Below are 13843 nucleotides of genomic sequence, written 5' to 3'. Positions count from 1 at the left end.
CGCTAACCCAGAAATAGTACCTTGGGTTAAGAACTTTGCTTCAGGATGAGAACAGAAATCACGTGGTGGCCGCACGGCAGCAGCGGGAGACCCCATTAGCTAAAGTAGTGCTTCAGGTTAAGAACAGTTTCAGGTTAAGAATGGACCTCCAGAATGAATTAAGTTCTTAACCTGAGGTACCACTGTACAGGGATGGTGTATCTCCATTCCCCACCCAGCCCCATCCCACCCCCCAAAAATCAGCTACAGATTCTCATCAGAAGTCTATGGGCCCAGACTTAAGATAAGCAAATTTTATTATTTGCTTATACTTCTTATGCTTATACTTATATACTTATTCTACATCAGGTTTCTTGCTTCTTCTTCTCTGTCACCAGCTCTGGTTATTTGGTGGAAGATACAATATAAGCATTTCACCTTTGCTAAGTGCTTGCCAATCTTAGACATATTGTGATAACAGAGTGCCAGACTACATAAGCCCTTTTTATGACATACAGAATCTCAGCAGACAGATTTACTGGTACTGAGATGCAGTGATGGGATGTGTACCTCTTCCGTGAAGTATTCCTATAAAAGCAATGAGCAAGATGGCGGCGGCTTGGTAGTTTATATGATATCATCAGTATTGTCCCTGTACTTCATAGTGGACATTGTTTCAAGCCAGGTCCTGACCCTATACATATTTTTATTTTACGGGAAATATTCTTTACAAGGTGGCTCACAACAATATGTGAAACATAATTAAAACCAAACACCCACACCCACAATACAATACAATAGGCAAACAACAGTATGCAGTGATGAATACTAAGGCTGGAATCCTAAACCCACTTATCTGGGAGTAAGCCCTGTTTAATTCAGTAGCACTTATTTCTGAATAGGACTGCACTGTAGGATTACAGCCCAGCCCAGTAAAACCCTAAAAAATCACAAAGAGAGAATTGCTCAATAGCAACAGCAGCCCAATGAAAATCCTCTAAATTATGGAAAGGCATAAGGTACATGTCAGAGCCGCCCCTAGGTCCCAGCTCACAAAGGACCAACGCCCGGCTGTAGTTATTTACAAAAGTCTTTATTGAAGTTCAGTTTCCATTTCAAAGCCGGAGCGTGCTGCTCTACGTCTTAAAGTCTAGACCGGCGAAGTTCCATCTGAGTCTCCTCCCCCCTGACACCAGTTTAAGACCCTAGCCTTGCTCCACCTCTTCCTTAGCTCCTTCCTCCTCTGGGCCCTCCTGCCCGCTGGGGTTTCATCCTTTCTGGACTCTTCTGACGCTGACCCCTCTGATTCTTGCCCCTCCTTCTGGCGGGCTTTAGGACCTGGTTCCCTATCCGGGCTACCTGCTGTGCCGCTCGCCTGTACATTTGAACTTGGCGCGCGCGCGTAGCCGGTAACCTTCCTCTCGACCGTTCCCTCGCTCTCCGATGGAGGCGTGGTCAACCCTGACTCATCTTCTCTCGCTGGTGGTGAATACGCTGGCCCTGATACCTGGGACTCTTCCCCCCCACTACGCTCTGGAGGGGAAGCTGGTCCTGATTTCCAACTGCTGCTCTGGGAGTCCCCGCTGGCCCCTTGCTTCTGGGGTGTCCCCCTTCCTTGGGGGCCCCCTTGCCCTGGCCATCGGCGCCCCCTTCTGTGAATCTTCCAATTCGCTGGAGAGGCTCATGGAATCTCTCGGGCTACTGTCCTCTTCTCCTACGCTCCCCTCGGATTGCTCCCCCTCGCTCTCCATCTCCTCCCCTCCCTGCGCTCCCGCTGCGTCCCTGACAGTACATGTGTTTTTAATGCAAGCTTAAAGGAGTGCAGAGATAGAACTTCTCAGATCCCAACTGGACCAACAAATATGGGGTCACCATGGAAAAATCACTCTTGTGCCTTCCAGCCTAATTGCTTTCATCAGTAGGGCCTTGGAAGTAAGTCATGAAATGGTCCGGAACCATTTGCATAAATACATACATAATGTTATTTGTGTGCCACCTTTCCACAGTTCAAAGCTTGCTCAAGGTGACTTACAACATGAAACAAATATGTAACTACAACATATCAAAAGTAGCCATAAACAATAAGTAAAGCATTAAAAATACAGAACGGAACCAAACAATTTTCAAATAAATCACAAGAAGATCTAAAATAAATATACACAAAAACCAACGGTAATACACTTGCACTGGTGAGGCACATAATTTCCAGATTGCACTAGTGAGATGCTCCATACATGGGACTGTCTTTGGAGATGGCTTGAACACTGTCCAAACTACATCTGTAGGCTCTAACCCATAGTCAACATCTTCAGGGAAATTTGCAAGAAAGAGAGAGAGAGGAGAGAGCACATAATCCCACAGCCTGCTCTTATGCTCTTGACAAAGGCTTGGGATCAGAGAATTACATCTGCAGTGGACCCCTTCTTTTATTTATTTAAAATATTTCTAAATTGCCCTGCTTCCAAAGCAGCTCAGAGTGATGTACAACAAACCTACAAATATTAAAATGCAGACAGTGAAAATTAGAAATTAGTGCTATTAGAAATATTAAGAACCAATTTAAAAAGTTCTTTAATTTGCCAAACTTAATTGTTCACTTAAAACCAGTGCCCAAAGATGGAAAGGTATAAGGATATTGCTGAAATTTTCATTCATTCAGTGCATATATGGTAGTGAAGGTATTATTCTGCAGCTGATTCATGCAGGCTTCATAGCACTTTTCATGATCTTTACTTGCTTTGAAGAAGGCACTTTCCCAAGAGAGTTCAAAATAGCAAGCCTTGAAATCATAGGGCAAACATGAGATGAATTCAGCTTGAAACTTAAGTTCAAATCAGTAAGGGCTCTCATTTTCCTTTCTTTTCGCTGAGCTCCATACAAGAGATCTGCTACAGTAGATCAGGATTCAAAGGGTGTGCATCCACAGCTCTCGTAGCATCACACATTAATTTCAATATTTTGTCCAGAAACAGTGCAGAGATTTTATTCTATGATTAGCTACATTTGGTGTGCATTTTACATATGCATAAGCTCTCCTTGGAAGCACAGGTGTCTGATAGTAAAAGCCAGAAACACAGCCAACTTGACAGACACTCTTGGAGAAGTTTGCAGACTATTGCAGTAGTTAACTCTTCCAAAGTGTCATGGTGCGTGCGTGTGTGTGTGTGTGTGTGTGTGTGAGAGAGAGAGAGAGAGAGAGAGAGCGAGAGAGAGAGAGCGCTACACCTAGATGATAGTTTAGGTCTTGGGTGCATTTCACAAAGGCCCATACACATTTTACCAAGAATATATCACAGTGATGGGAAACCTGTGATTCCCCAGCTGTCACTGGACTCCAGTTTCCATCATCCCTCATCATTGGCCATGCTGACAGGGTATAAGTAGGAGCTGAAGTCCAATCACATAGAATCATAGAATCATAGAGTTGGAAGAGACCACAAGGGCCATCGAGTCCAACCCCCTGCCAAGCAGGAAACACCATCAGAGCACTCCTGACATTTGTCAAGCCTCTGCTTAAAGACCTCCAAAGAAGGAGACTCCACCACACTCCTTGGCAGCAAATTCCACTGTCGAACAGCTCTTACTGTCAGGAGGTTCTTCCTAATGTTTAGGTGGAATCTTCTTTCTTGTAGTTTGGAACCATTGCTCCGTGTCCGCTTCTCTGGAGCAGCAGAAAACAACCTTTCTCCCTCCTCTATGTGACATCCTTTTATATATTTGAACATGGCTATCATATCACCCCTTAACCTCCTCTTCTGGAGAGACACAACTTGGCCCCTACTAGTATATTTAAACAGTTAAGTGGGGTTTGCTATAAGGAGTTGCTCTGATGGATTTGGTTTATTTATTTATTTTTGGAACATGAAGGTGAAAGGAAAATTGGCACACCTCCAGGCATCCATCTGCTTTCAATTTTATCACCTATAAAGCATTAACTACTCAGTGATATGAAGGTTACATGTAACTTATTCATAGAGTGATTAATTAGAGCTGAGTGCAACTGTCTCTGCTTTTTCCATGGATGCTTCTTCCTTGCCAAAGGAAGCCAACGACAGTATGGTATGTTACCTGCAAAACATATATGCACAGTGGGTTTGAAGAATCCATGGAAACGGACTGTTCAGTTCTATTTTGTATGCAGTTGTAGAAGGGATGAAGTTGGGTTCTTTATAGGTTCTTACTCCAGTGGCAATTTCTCTGAATTATGTGGGTGGAGGATTGCATCCTTTATTCAGTTGTTTGTGCTTACTTTAAATACAAATATGAAAGGCTTTTCCAACTTCCATTCCTTCACACTTTTCTCTTTTGAACAAAAAGAATGGTTCCCAGTGCCACAGATAATATGGTCTAGAAGATAAAATGGTTGTGAGCTAAAGTTAACCCACCTTCCTGCCCTCTCAGGCTTCAATTTAATGCAACACTTGCTATGGAAAGAGTCTTAAACTTAGTTTTGAATAAACATACATAGCATCAGGTTGTAAATGATGTATATGCCCCTCAGGGAATGATGTTAGATGGGGGAATGCAAGTTCTCACTATGCATGGCATTTAATTTACAAAAATGGGGATTTCACAGTTGCTAAGGAAACAAAAAGCTATGACTTTCATCTTGGGAATTATAAAATCGCTGCAGATTGCCCACCTACCTGTTTCCACAGCTCACCATCTTCCAACCCCTCCTCCCAATCATAAAAATGTCAGTCACTTCTGTCATTCCTCTCCCTTCATTGCTTTGTGCTGATTATTAATACAGCCTTGCCAAAATCCAGGCTGATTGGAAATGGGCTGCCAACAATGCAATCTAATTGATAAACACACTGGGAATATACAGCTGCATTACCAGCAATGGTTTTGTTCATTATTTTGTTTTTAGCAGTGGTTTAGAATATGCACTAAGCCACTTTCAGACGTCATAGGTGGATATCATAGCAGCAGTATGAGGATTCTATGCTGGTCAGGTAGGTGGCAAGGAGAAATTAGATTCAGTGACCTAATTTGCACTTTCTTGAAACAATTCACAAACTGAAGTACAACCATCATTTGAAACTCGCACCCCTCCGAATTTTGCAATACAGCCTAGTAATGTGCACAAACATGAAAATCTACCCACCTCCAACTACTTCTCTTTCTCTTTTAGCTTCCAGAATCTTCAGGTGAAATTTAATCACAAACCAGCAAGTTCTGGTTGCACAATTATCATCAATTGGAAGGGTTCTTGGCCACATCATCCCTAGGCCGTCCAATCTGGACAGTCCAGGTGCGTGGTGCTGGCCATTTCAACTGCCCGCGGCTGAGGACTTGCCCCTTTTCTCTCTCTGCTCAGTTAGACGGGGGGCTAGGGACATGGCACGACCCCTAGAGGTGACCCTGGGGGAGTTCCTAGTTGATGTGCATCAGCAGGGCTCCCCCTACTGGTGGTTAACCCTTCCAAGACTTCCTGCAGATGGGCAGGAGTCAGATATAGTTGTGTGGTTTCCAATGCCTAAGCCAATACAGTGGTACCTCGGGTTAAGAACTTAATTCCTTCTGGAGGTCTGTTCTTAACCTGAAACTGTTCTTAACCTGAAGCGCCTCTTTTGCTAATGGGGCCTCCTGCTGCCGCTGCGCCGCCGCTGTATGATTTCTGTTCTCATCCTGAAGCATAGTTTTTAACCCAAGGTAATATTTCTGGGTTAGCAAAGTCTGTAACATGAAGCGTATGTAACCTGAAGCGTATGTAACCTGTGGTACCACTGTACCACTCACATTCTGTAACCAATAAAGTTGTGGCCTTTTTCGCACATTAACCTAAAATACTGTCTCATGTGTCTTTATTCCACTTCCTGGGAGGATATGGGACCTTGCCACACAACAAACCTGCAACAACAAACCCAGAAAGACTGGACTTTTTATGATAAGGAAACTACAGGGGGAAAGTGTGGAGTAACACTTGCTCTAATGCAATGTCTTCTAACCTTATCACATGACTAGAATCAGTGGGCAGGAATTGCAAGGAAGCAGATTTTGACTAAACACTAGGAGAAATGCCCTGGTTGTAAGAGCTATTTGACAGTCAAAAAAACTGCCTTGAGAGGTGATGGGCTCTGCATTACTGGAGGTATCTAAAGAGAGGTTGGGATATAACTTTGCTGGAAGTTCCTGAAAAGAGGTTGGGTAGCTATTGTAGTTGCATCTTGAGTTGAGCAGGGGGTTACACTAGGTAACCTCCAAAGTCATTTCCAACTATGATTCTATGACTAAGTCTTCCACTCTAAGTTTGTGGGCAGAAGCACTATTGAATTTAATGACACCTACTAATGGGATCGGATTGTGCATGGAGTAAATGCTTCAGCTAATCTATTAATTGTTGTGCTGGCAATATCTACTATTCTTTCACTTTTCATGCTTCCTGCAACACTCGGTAGTGATGAAAGGAAATCAATAGCTCTTCTCTTCACCGTTTTGTGATATTTATGGATAGTCCTTGACAGTTTGGGTAGCAAAAGAAAATGGCATGCCTTCTTCTATTTTGTGTCTGCCAGAAACTGGTAACATAGGCACCCTGACTCCTCCAGTGGATCTCAGGCCATTCCAGAGATTCCATTCATGGAAGGGACACTCTGGAGCCAACCCATTATTATCACTCTTTTATAAATACAACATGCAAGTCACTATCTCAGAAATGTACTTTGCCCCTTCTCGTACATAAATGAGAGGGGAAGAAAATATGCAAATGAGCTGAAAAGACTGAAAACCTGAAGCATCCAACTGCTCAGAACTTCAGGGGTAATTTTTTGAATTTCCCCCAGAAAAACCAAGATTTAGAAAGGCTGGAATGGTAGGAAGGGCAAATTCTTAGAATAATAAATGAACAGAATATGGGGAGTAATTATTGGGAGCAGACTTCTTATGTATCTTGTTATGTACAGATTAGGACCGCAATACCTCAAGGACTGTCTCCATCTGAACCTACCTGGACCCTGAGATCATCTTTTGAGGCCCTCCTTCGTGTGCCTCCTCCTCAACAGGTTCAGAGGGTGGTAACACGAGAACGGGCCTTCTCTGCAGTGCCTCCCCATCTGTGGAATGCTCTCCCAAGGGAAATTCACCTGGTGAATTCATTACACACCTTTAGGCCGCAGGCAAAAATATTCCTTTTAAACCAGGCCTTTGGTTGATCTGTGACATCCTATACCCTTTTAAAATGTGGTTCTTTTCTGGGGAGGATGTTACTGAGCTGTTGTTTTTATTCTGATTATATATGTTGTGATCTTTTCTGTGAACTGCCCTGAGACCTCCGGGTATAGGGCGGTATATAAATAATAATGATGATGATGATGATGTACCAGTCCACCCACAGCAAAAGGCCATTGTCATGTGAAGATAACTTAGAGCGAATGGAGGTGTGTTCTTAAGGCGTGTTCTCCAATAAATGAGAGCACGTGTTGCGGTGTGGGCCACCGGGCCAGACCTCTTGTTGCCAGGCAGGTTAACAGTTGTTGCCTGGCATTGTGATTGGATAACCGGGTTGCTGGGGCAAATTGTATGTTGCAAATTAGGTGGGTGGGACCATGGTCTTTAAATATTGGTGCACTCTGGTTTCTCTTTCTCTTTGCAGAGTGCATCGGATCAGGAGCAATCTTCTCATTGTCTGGTTACATTTCTTTATTTTCCCCCTTCTATTTAATCCTCTCTAGTCCCTTAATTAATTTAATTTCCCTTTTTTCCTGTTTGATTTCTCACCCCACCCCTTTCCCTGCCCTGTGGGAAGATTCTCCCTGTATCTGTGAGCGCTGCCTGTGCGTAATCCTCCTGGGCTTGCCTTTCCCAATAGGGAGAGAGCCCCCATTAGGGGCTTTCTTTTGCAAAGAGGTTTTTCCCCATTTTTGCCTGTTTAATTGTGGGGCTAGTCAGGGTTGTTCCCAGCTTAGCTAGAATCACTTCGTTTATAGTATCCCCAAAGGTTGGCTTTATTTTGGGTGCATGTAGAGCTGTTGGCTGAGTTTTAATTTAGCCTTGGGTGGGAGCACTATATTGAGTTCCTTTAATATTGCAATGAGAGAAAAAAGGCAGAGAGCAGAAGCATGGAGGCCTTCACGGCCTGCTCGGCCTGCACATATCATTCAGGCCTAAGCCTGCTACAGTTAGCAGTAGAGTAATTGTTAAGTCTCTGTGACATGTGACTCACTTTCTCTATAAGAATTTATCTGTTTGTTTGCAGGCTCACTTGTTGCTAATGTATATCTTAGACAGACAGAGTGGAGCCAGAGGCTCTCTGTGCCTCCAGTGAGCACTCTGTGTATGCTCTTTAACTATGCTGTTTCAGAACAAGTTTATTTTCTTCAAGTTTGTTTTGCCCTGATAGTGGCAATTGCCATTTTAGAGACGAACCATTGTGGCTTAGTGGCTAGAGCGCAGGACTAGGACCTGGGAGACAGGATTCATATCCCCCACTTAGCCATTGTTATCACAAAACAAAACAAGCTGCGCCTTTTGGACTATTCTGTTGCTGGATAGTTCGGCCCACTTGTTATATTGCTCCCAAAAAGAACTTTGGGTTTCTTGAGGAGGTGCTTCCCTCTAAAGGGCAAGCAGGGGTACCTGGACAGGCGGTGGGCTGCCTCGAGTTTGTTATCTCATTGGAAACATTTATGTCTGGCCTAGCAGGTGATCTTAGGGCTTGGCTCTAGAATTTGATGGCCTCTGGCAGCGTTTCTGGCCTGAATAGCATCCCCATGTGTGCACAAAGTATTGGTTTCACCTGTTCCTCACATTGTTTAGGTTTTTTCTTTTTGCAGACTATGACAGGGCCTTTGCAGATGCCTCCAGAGCTTGCCTCTCCTGCAGAGGATGACTTGTTGATGCCCCAGGTGCCTTCTTCCAGAAGGAAGCGTCTTCAGAGGCAGGAAAAAAGCGGAGCAGGGGTGATGCTTACACCTCCTTGCAGGTAAATCATCACTGGGCTCTGATGATGATTCAGACATCACCTTGGACCTCTCCAGGGGTCAGGGTCAGGCTGTTCCAGGTCTTTAGGGATCATCCTGGATAGCTCAGCTGGTCAGCGTATGGTGCCGGTAATGCCTAGGTTGCAGGATTGGTCCCTGTATGGGACAGCTGCACGCTCTCTCATCACTCTACCTGGACACTGAGGTCCAGCGCCAAGGGCCTTTCTGGTGGTTCCCTCTCTGTGAGAAGCCAAGTTACAGGGAACCAGGTGGAGGGCCTTCTCGGAAGTGGCACCTGCCCTGTGGTACACCCTCCCACCAGATGTCTACTACCAGACTTTTTAGAAGACATCTAAGGCAGCCCTGTTTAGGGAAGCCTTTAATGTTTGCTGCATTACTGTATTTTAATCTTTTGTTGGAAGCTGCCCAGAGTGGCTGGGGAAGCCCAGCCAGATGGATGGGGTACAAATAGATTATTATTATTATTATTATTATTATTATTATTATTATTATTATTATTATTTATATTGTGGGTGAGTGGACTAGATGATCCTCAGGGTCCCTTCCACCCCACTATTCTTTAAGTTGCTATTCACTATGGGAATGTTAGATGCAGGGCTGCCATCATCCCCTCAGCTTGCTAGGATCGCAGGGACGGGGACATGTGGACCACTTGTGCAGTTCCACATTTCAAATGGAAATCCCCTGAGCAATAGTACCTTAAGCTGGTATGCAGGAAGCTGGCCCGGCAGCAGCTTTGTTGGGACTTTTTAGGGTTTCTGGCCGGCGTTGGCCCTGTAAATTTACACATCATGGTGGCAACACTAGGCAGGGCATTTTGCCCAATGTGGGGGCTAGGGGCTAGCAAGCAATAACTCAATACCTCTCGCCCATATTTCAAAAACAAAAACAAAAACAAAACAAAACAAAAAAATCTTCCTTGAAAGCCTGGCCAAATGGTCATCTAGATAGGTCAGTGGTTTTGCGCTTGTGGGAAGGGTTTTCCCATGGTTTGGGATTCCGCTGGCTCTTCAGCCAGTGGCTCAGAATACAGCAACTCTAAGCCAGTCAGAGAGCTACCTGTGTTAGCAAGTTAGAAGGTTAGGAAGCAGCTTTCATTGGTCGTATGGTGGTATCCCCTTGATTCTCCTGATATTCCTATTTTCATTTATCCCTTTGGGGATCGTCCCTAGGAAAGCCCCATACAATCCCCCATATAATTCATCGCATCCCAAAGGCACCTCAGTGAATGACTCTCTGGAATTGTTCTGCAAAATTTGCATCTTTGGATCAGGCAGTTGAGCTTACCAACATATTGGAAGAGGGCCTTGTTGGCATTATGTGATATTGAATTAGCTGTCAGGTTGCTGCCGGTTCACCCTCAAGATTATAAGTAGTTGGGCTTAATTGGATGGTCCTTACATTTATAAGGCGATGCCAATGGGTTGCGCTATAGGCTGTGCAGCACTTGAGTCCTTTAGCGTCTTTCTGGATTGAACATTGTGAGTCAATACTCGTTTAACTGGGGGTATCGTTATGTGGATTATTTTACTGGCTGGTTCATGTGTCACCAGCCTCTGCTAAGGCTTACTGTACGCCCCTTTTATTCCCTGAGGAGCTGGGTGTTCCCAGTGGATAGGACAGTGGCTCCTACTGCCCCTTTTAACGTATTTGGGGGCTAGCTGGATACCGTTGCTCATACCTCTGCTTGCCTGTGGAAAAGCTGTTTGCCATGAAGGACGTTATTCTTGTAATACTTCCTCTGATAGCAAATGTTGCTTTGTCAGATTCTATCATTGCTAGGTCAGTTTAAAAAAAAAAAAATGGCATGCAGGGTGGTTGTTCCAGGCTGCCCCTTCCATTCCTCCTTGGCCAGGTGGGGTCTCATGGCCCAGGGTCCCTTCATCATCCTGTACAGTGGCCTTGAGCCTGGTAGGGCAAGGCAATCACATGTGACCTAACTTTTCTTGAGTTTTCCCCATTGTAGTGTCAGCGCACATCTGGACTGAGGAGTACAGGGACCGTCGGGTCTGTCTTGGTCTGATAACCAGGCAGTGTGAGGGTCCTGGCAAAATGGTCCTCATGCTTTGGCAGAGTCTCTGTCCCCCTTTTAAGTTCTTTCCAGCTGCACTGCTTAAGGTTTAATATTGCGTATCTGCTCGTTTTATTACGGGATCTTCTAATGTTTTCGCTGTCACTCTATCCTGTTTTCAGTTGGAGAGCTTCAGATCCTGGCCTCTGGACGCCCAGCTATAGCCGGATTTTCTGGAGCTCCTGTGGCGTTTTGGCAACAATTGATAATTAAGAGGAGTAGTAGCTTACATTTCCCCTTCTGCTTTCAGGCCTGGACTGATTTCTTAGCGTTTAGCTGGGAGTCCTCGGCCATTCAGAGGAACTTGCCTCCATCCTCTGAGCAGGACCTGCAGTAATTGGACTACCTGCTGCAGATTGTATGCACTGTTAAAACCATCAGAATTCAGTCTGCTGCAATATCTGCCAGAGTAAAGCTTTAATTTTTCAGAGACCCTTCTAAAAGTGTGTCGTGCTCAGGGTCTCGGACGGTTGTAAAAGGCTCCAGCCTTCACAGGACTGCAGGCAGGAGGCCGGTCTATCTTGACCTATGCAGTATCTGCAGCAAGTTAAGACTTCTCTCCTGGTCCTAGATCTAGACGAGACTTCTTTCAGTATTCCATTGTAATTTTGGTGTACTGAGGGTTGGGGAAATTGGGCTGAGAGTTTGGAGGCTTATTGCCTCTGGATTTTTTCTCATCTGCTTTGGAGCTTGTCATAAGTGTCTGGAGCTCTAAGTCAGACCTAGTGGGCTGGGTTGCCATCATCAGGCTTCCAGTCACAGGTAGGTGGGCCCTTGCCCTGTTATTGGATACCAGAAACATTTGGCTTTTCATTCCCCTGGGGGCTGGCTTGATCCTAGAAGTTGCTGGTTCTCGTGGGTTGCTCCTTCGGGATATGCGTTCCCCTTTTGGAGTTGAGACTTGTAGTGCGCAACTCCAAAACTGACCAGCTGGGTCGGGGGGAAGTTGTCCGCCTCCCAGCGACTGGGGAGGTGGGCCCATGCCCAGTCAAGGATGTAAGGAAGTACTTGGCCTTGAGCCTCCTGGGGACGGCCCCCTACTCATGCATGAAAATAGTCACTCTTTGGCGCGACACCAGTTCACAAAAGTCATGCATATGGCCATCTCTGCTTGTGGGATCTCAGCCTCTGGTTTCGCCCCTCATTCCTTTCGCATAGGTGCAGCGACTATGGCGGCCCATTGGGGCTTCTCAGCCGCCAGGATCAAGGATTTGGGGAGATGGAAATTGTATGCTTTCAAGGGTTAAGTGCGAAACAAAATGCTGAGTTTGGTACTTATGCTTGTTTGTTTCAACCCTTGCAGATCCCACGCTGGTCCGCGTCTGGATAGTGGGACACAGCATCGTTCATTGGGCTGGCAGCAGAGCGAGGCAGTCTGCAAAGGGAGCGTGTCCCGGCCTCCCACAGCACATGCAAGTGTCATGGTTTTCCAGACGTGGAATGTCATGGGGAGAGTTTATGCCGCTGATTGGTCGCCGGCTGCTCTCGGACCTCCCCACCCTATGGCCATAGTGGTGCAGCTGGGGGAAAAATGATGTGGCAACTATTGATTGCCTTGCTTTGCACACCTCAATCCAAAAGAGATTTGGAGGCATTGGCAGCCTTATTACCTTCAGTGAGAATAATTTGGTCTCACCTGTTGCAGAGGCAAACCTGGCGCGGTGTTTCCCGCCCGGAGGCCGCTGAAAGGGCCAGGAAGCGCATTAACTCTGCTGTTTGTGTGAAGGTATTGGAGCTGGGTGGTTTGGTATTTCGCACCCAGACATTAATTTTAAGGCTGAGGCCCTTTACCGGGCAGATGGAGTGCACCTCTCCGATTTGGGGAATGATGTTTGGCTGGATGCGGTGGCTACTAAATTGGGTTCATGGTTGGGTTTGTGAGTGGTTGGCGGCGAGCGTTAGAGCTCGTGTGGCGGTTAGGCATTGGTTATAATATGCTGGTGGTGGAGGGGTCAGGCTGGGCTTGCCCCTCCCATTGCGCTGAAGGGAATTCCGTTAAAGGAATCCTGGGGCTTGCCATGATTTCGTCCAATCCCTGTCATGGGACCAGGGCCGCCCAATCCCTGTCATGGGAATCCTTGTCATAGGATCTGGGCCGGCAAGCTTTCGGGGAGCTGCTGGGGTGAGCGGCGTGGGTCCGACGCTTAGCTCAAATGACCCCCAGTTTGACTTTCTCTTCTACTGGCTACCGATCGGACCTCGGGATGTCAGTTCTGTCCCAGGCGGGGGGACAGATAGTCATAACCAATGTCTAAACAACCACTCACTGATTTTGTATTTTAATAAAGTTGTGGCCAAAATAGTGCCCAAAAACCAAAACTAAATTACGTATTATGTGTGAAGTTATTTGAGGGGTGGCCTGGGGACCTACACACGCAAGGCGTGTTCTCCAATAAATGAGAGCACGTGTTGCGGTGTGGGCCACCGGGCCAGACCTCTTGTTGCCAGGCAGGTTAACAGTTGTTGCCTGGCATTGTGATTGGATAACCGGGTTGCTGGGGCAAATTGTATGTTGCAAATTAGGTGGGTGGGACCATGGTCTTTAAATATTGGTGCACTCTGGTTTCTCTTTCTCTTTGCAGAGTGCATCGGATCACCCGCCCGCCCGCCCTCTTTTCCGGTTGACCTTGCTTTGCCTGTCATGGGGTCGTCTGCCTTGGCGTAGGGGCCTAGTAGGAATTTTGCCATTTGGTGATTGGCTGTGCCATTTGGTTTTTGCCTACTACTCAGCAATTCGTCACAACTTGTAAGGTTGCGGTTAGGCATTGGTTATAATATGCTGGTGGTGGAGGGGTCAGGCTGGGCTTGCCCCTCCCATTGCGCTGAAGGGAATTCCGTTAAAGGAATC

The 13843-nt window shown here is 46.0% G+C and overlaps 1 long non-coding RNA gene across 1 annotated transcript in view; it reads left to right on the top strand.

The window, feature by feature from the left end:
• Nucleotides 1–13319, top strand: part of LOC310851314 — a 408514-nt gene extending 395195 nt beyond the window's left edge. The window contains exon 2 of the long non-coding RNA XR_014567704.1: nucleotides 12299–13319. This is a non-coding gene — a long non-coding RNA (uncharacterized lncRNA). The remainder of the gene's footprint in view (nucleotides 1–12298) is intronic.
• The last annotated feature ends 524 nt before the right edge of the window (nucleotides 13320–13843 follow it).

The sequence above is a fragment of the Podarcis gaigeae genome (assembly GCF_964106915.1).
Source record: "Podarcis gaigeae genome assembly, chromosome: 1".
In the NCBI taxonomy this organism is placed as follows: Eukaryota; Metazoa; Chordata; class Lepidosauria; order Squamata; family Lacertidae; genus Podarcis; species Podarcis gaigeae.
This window is presented reverse-complemented; position numbering and strand designations above follow the sequence as displayed.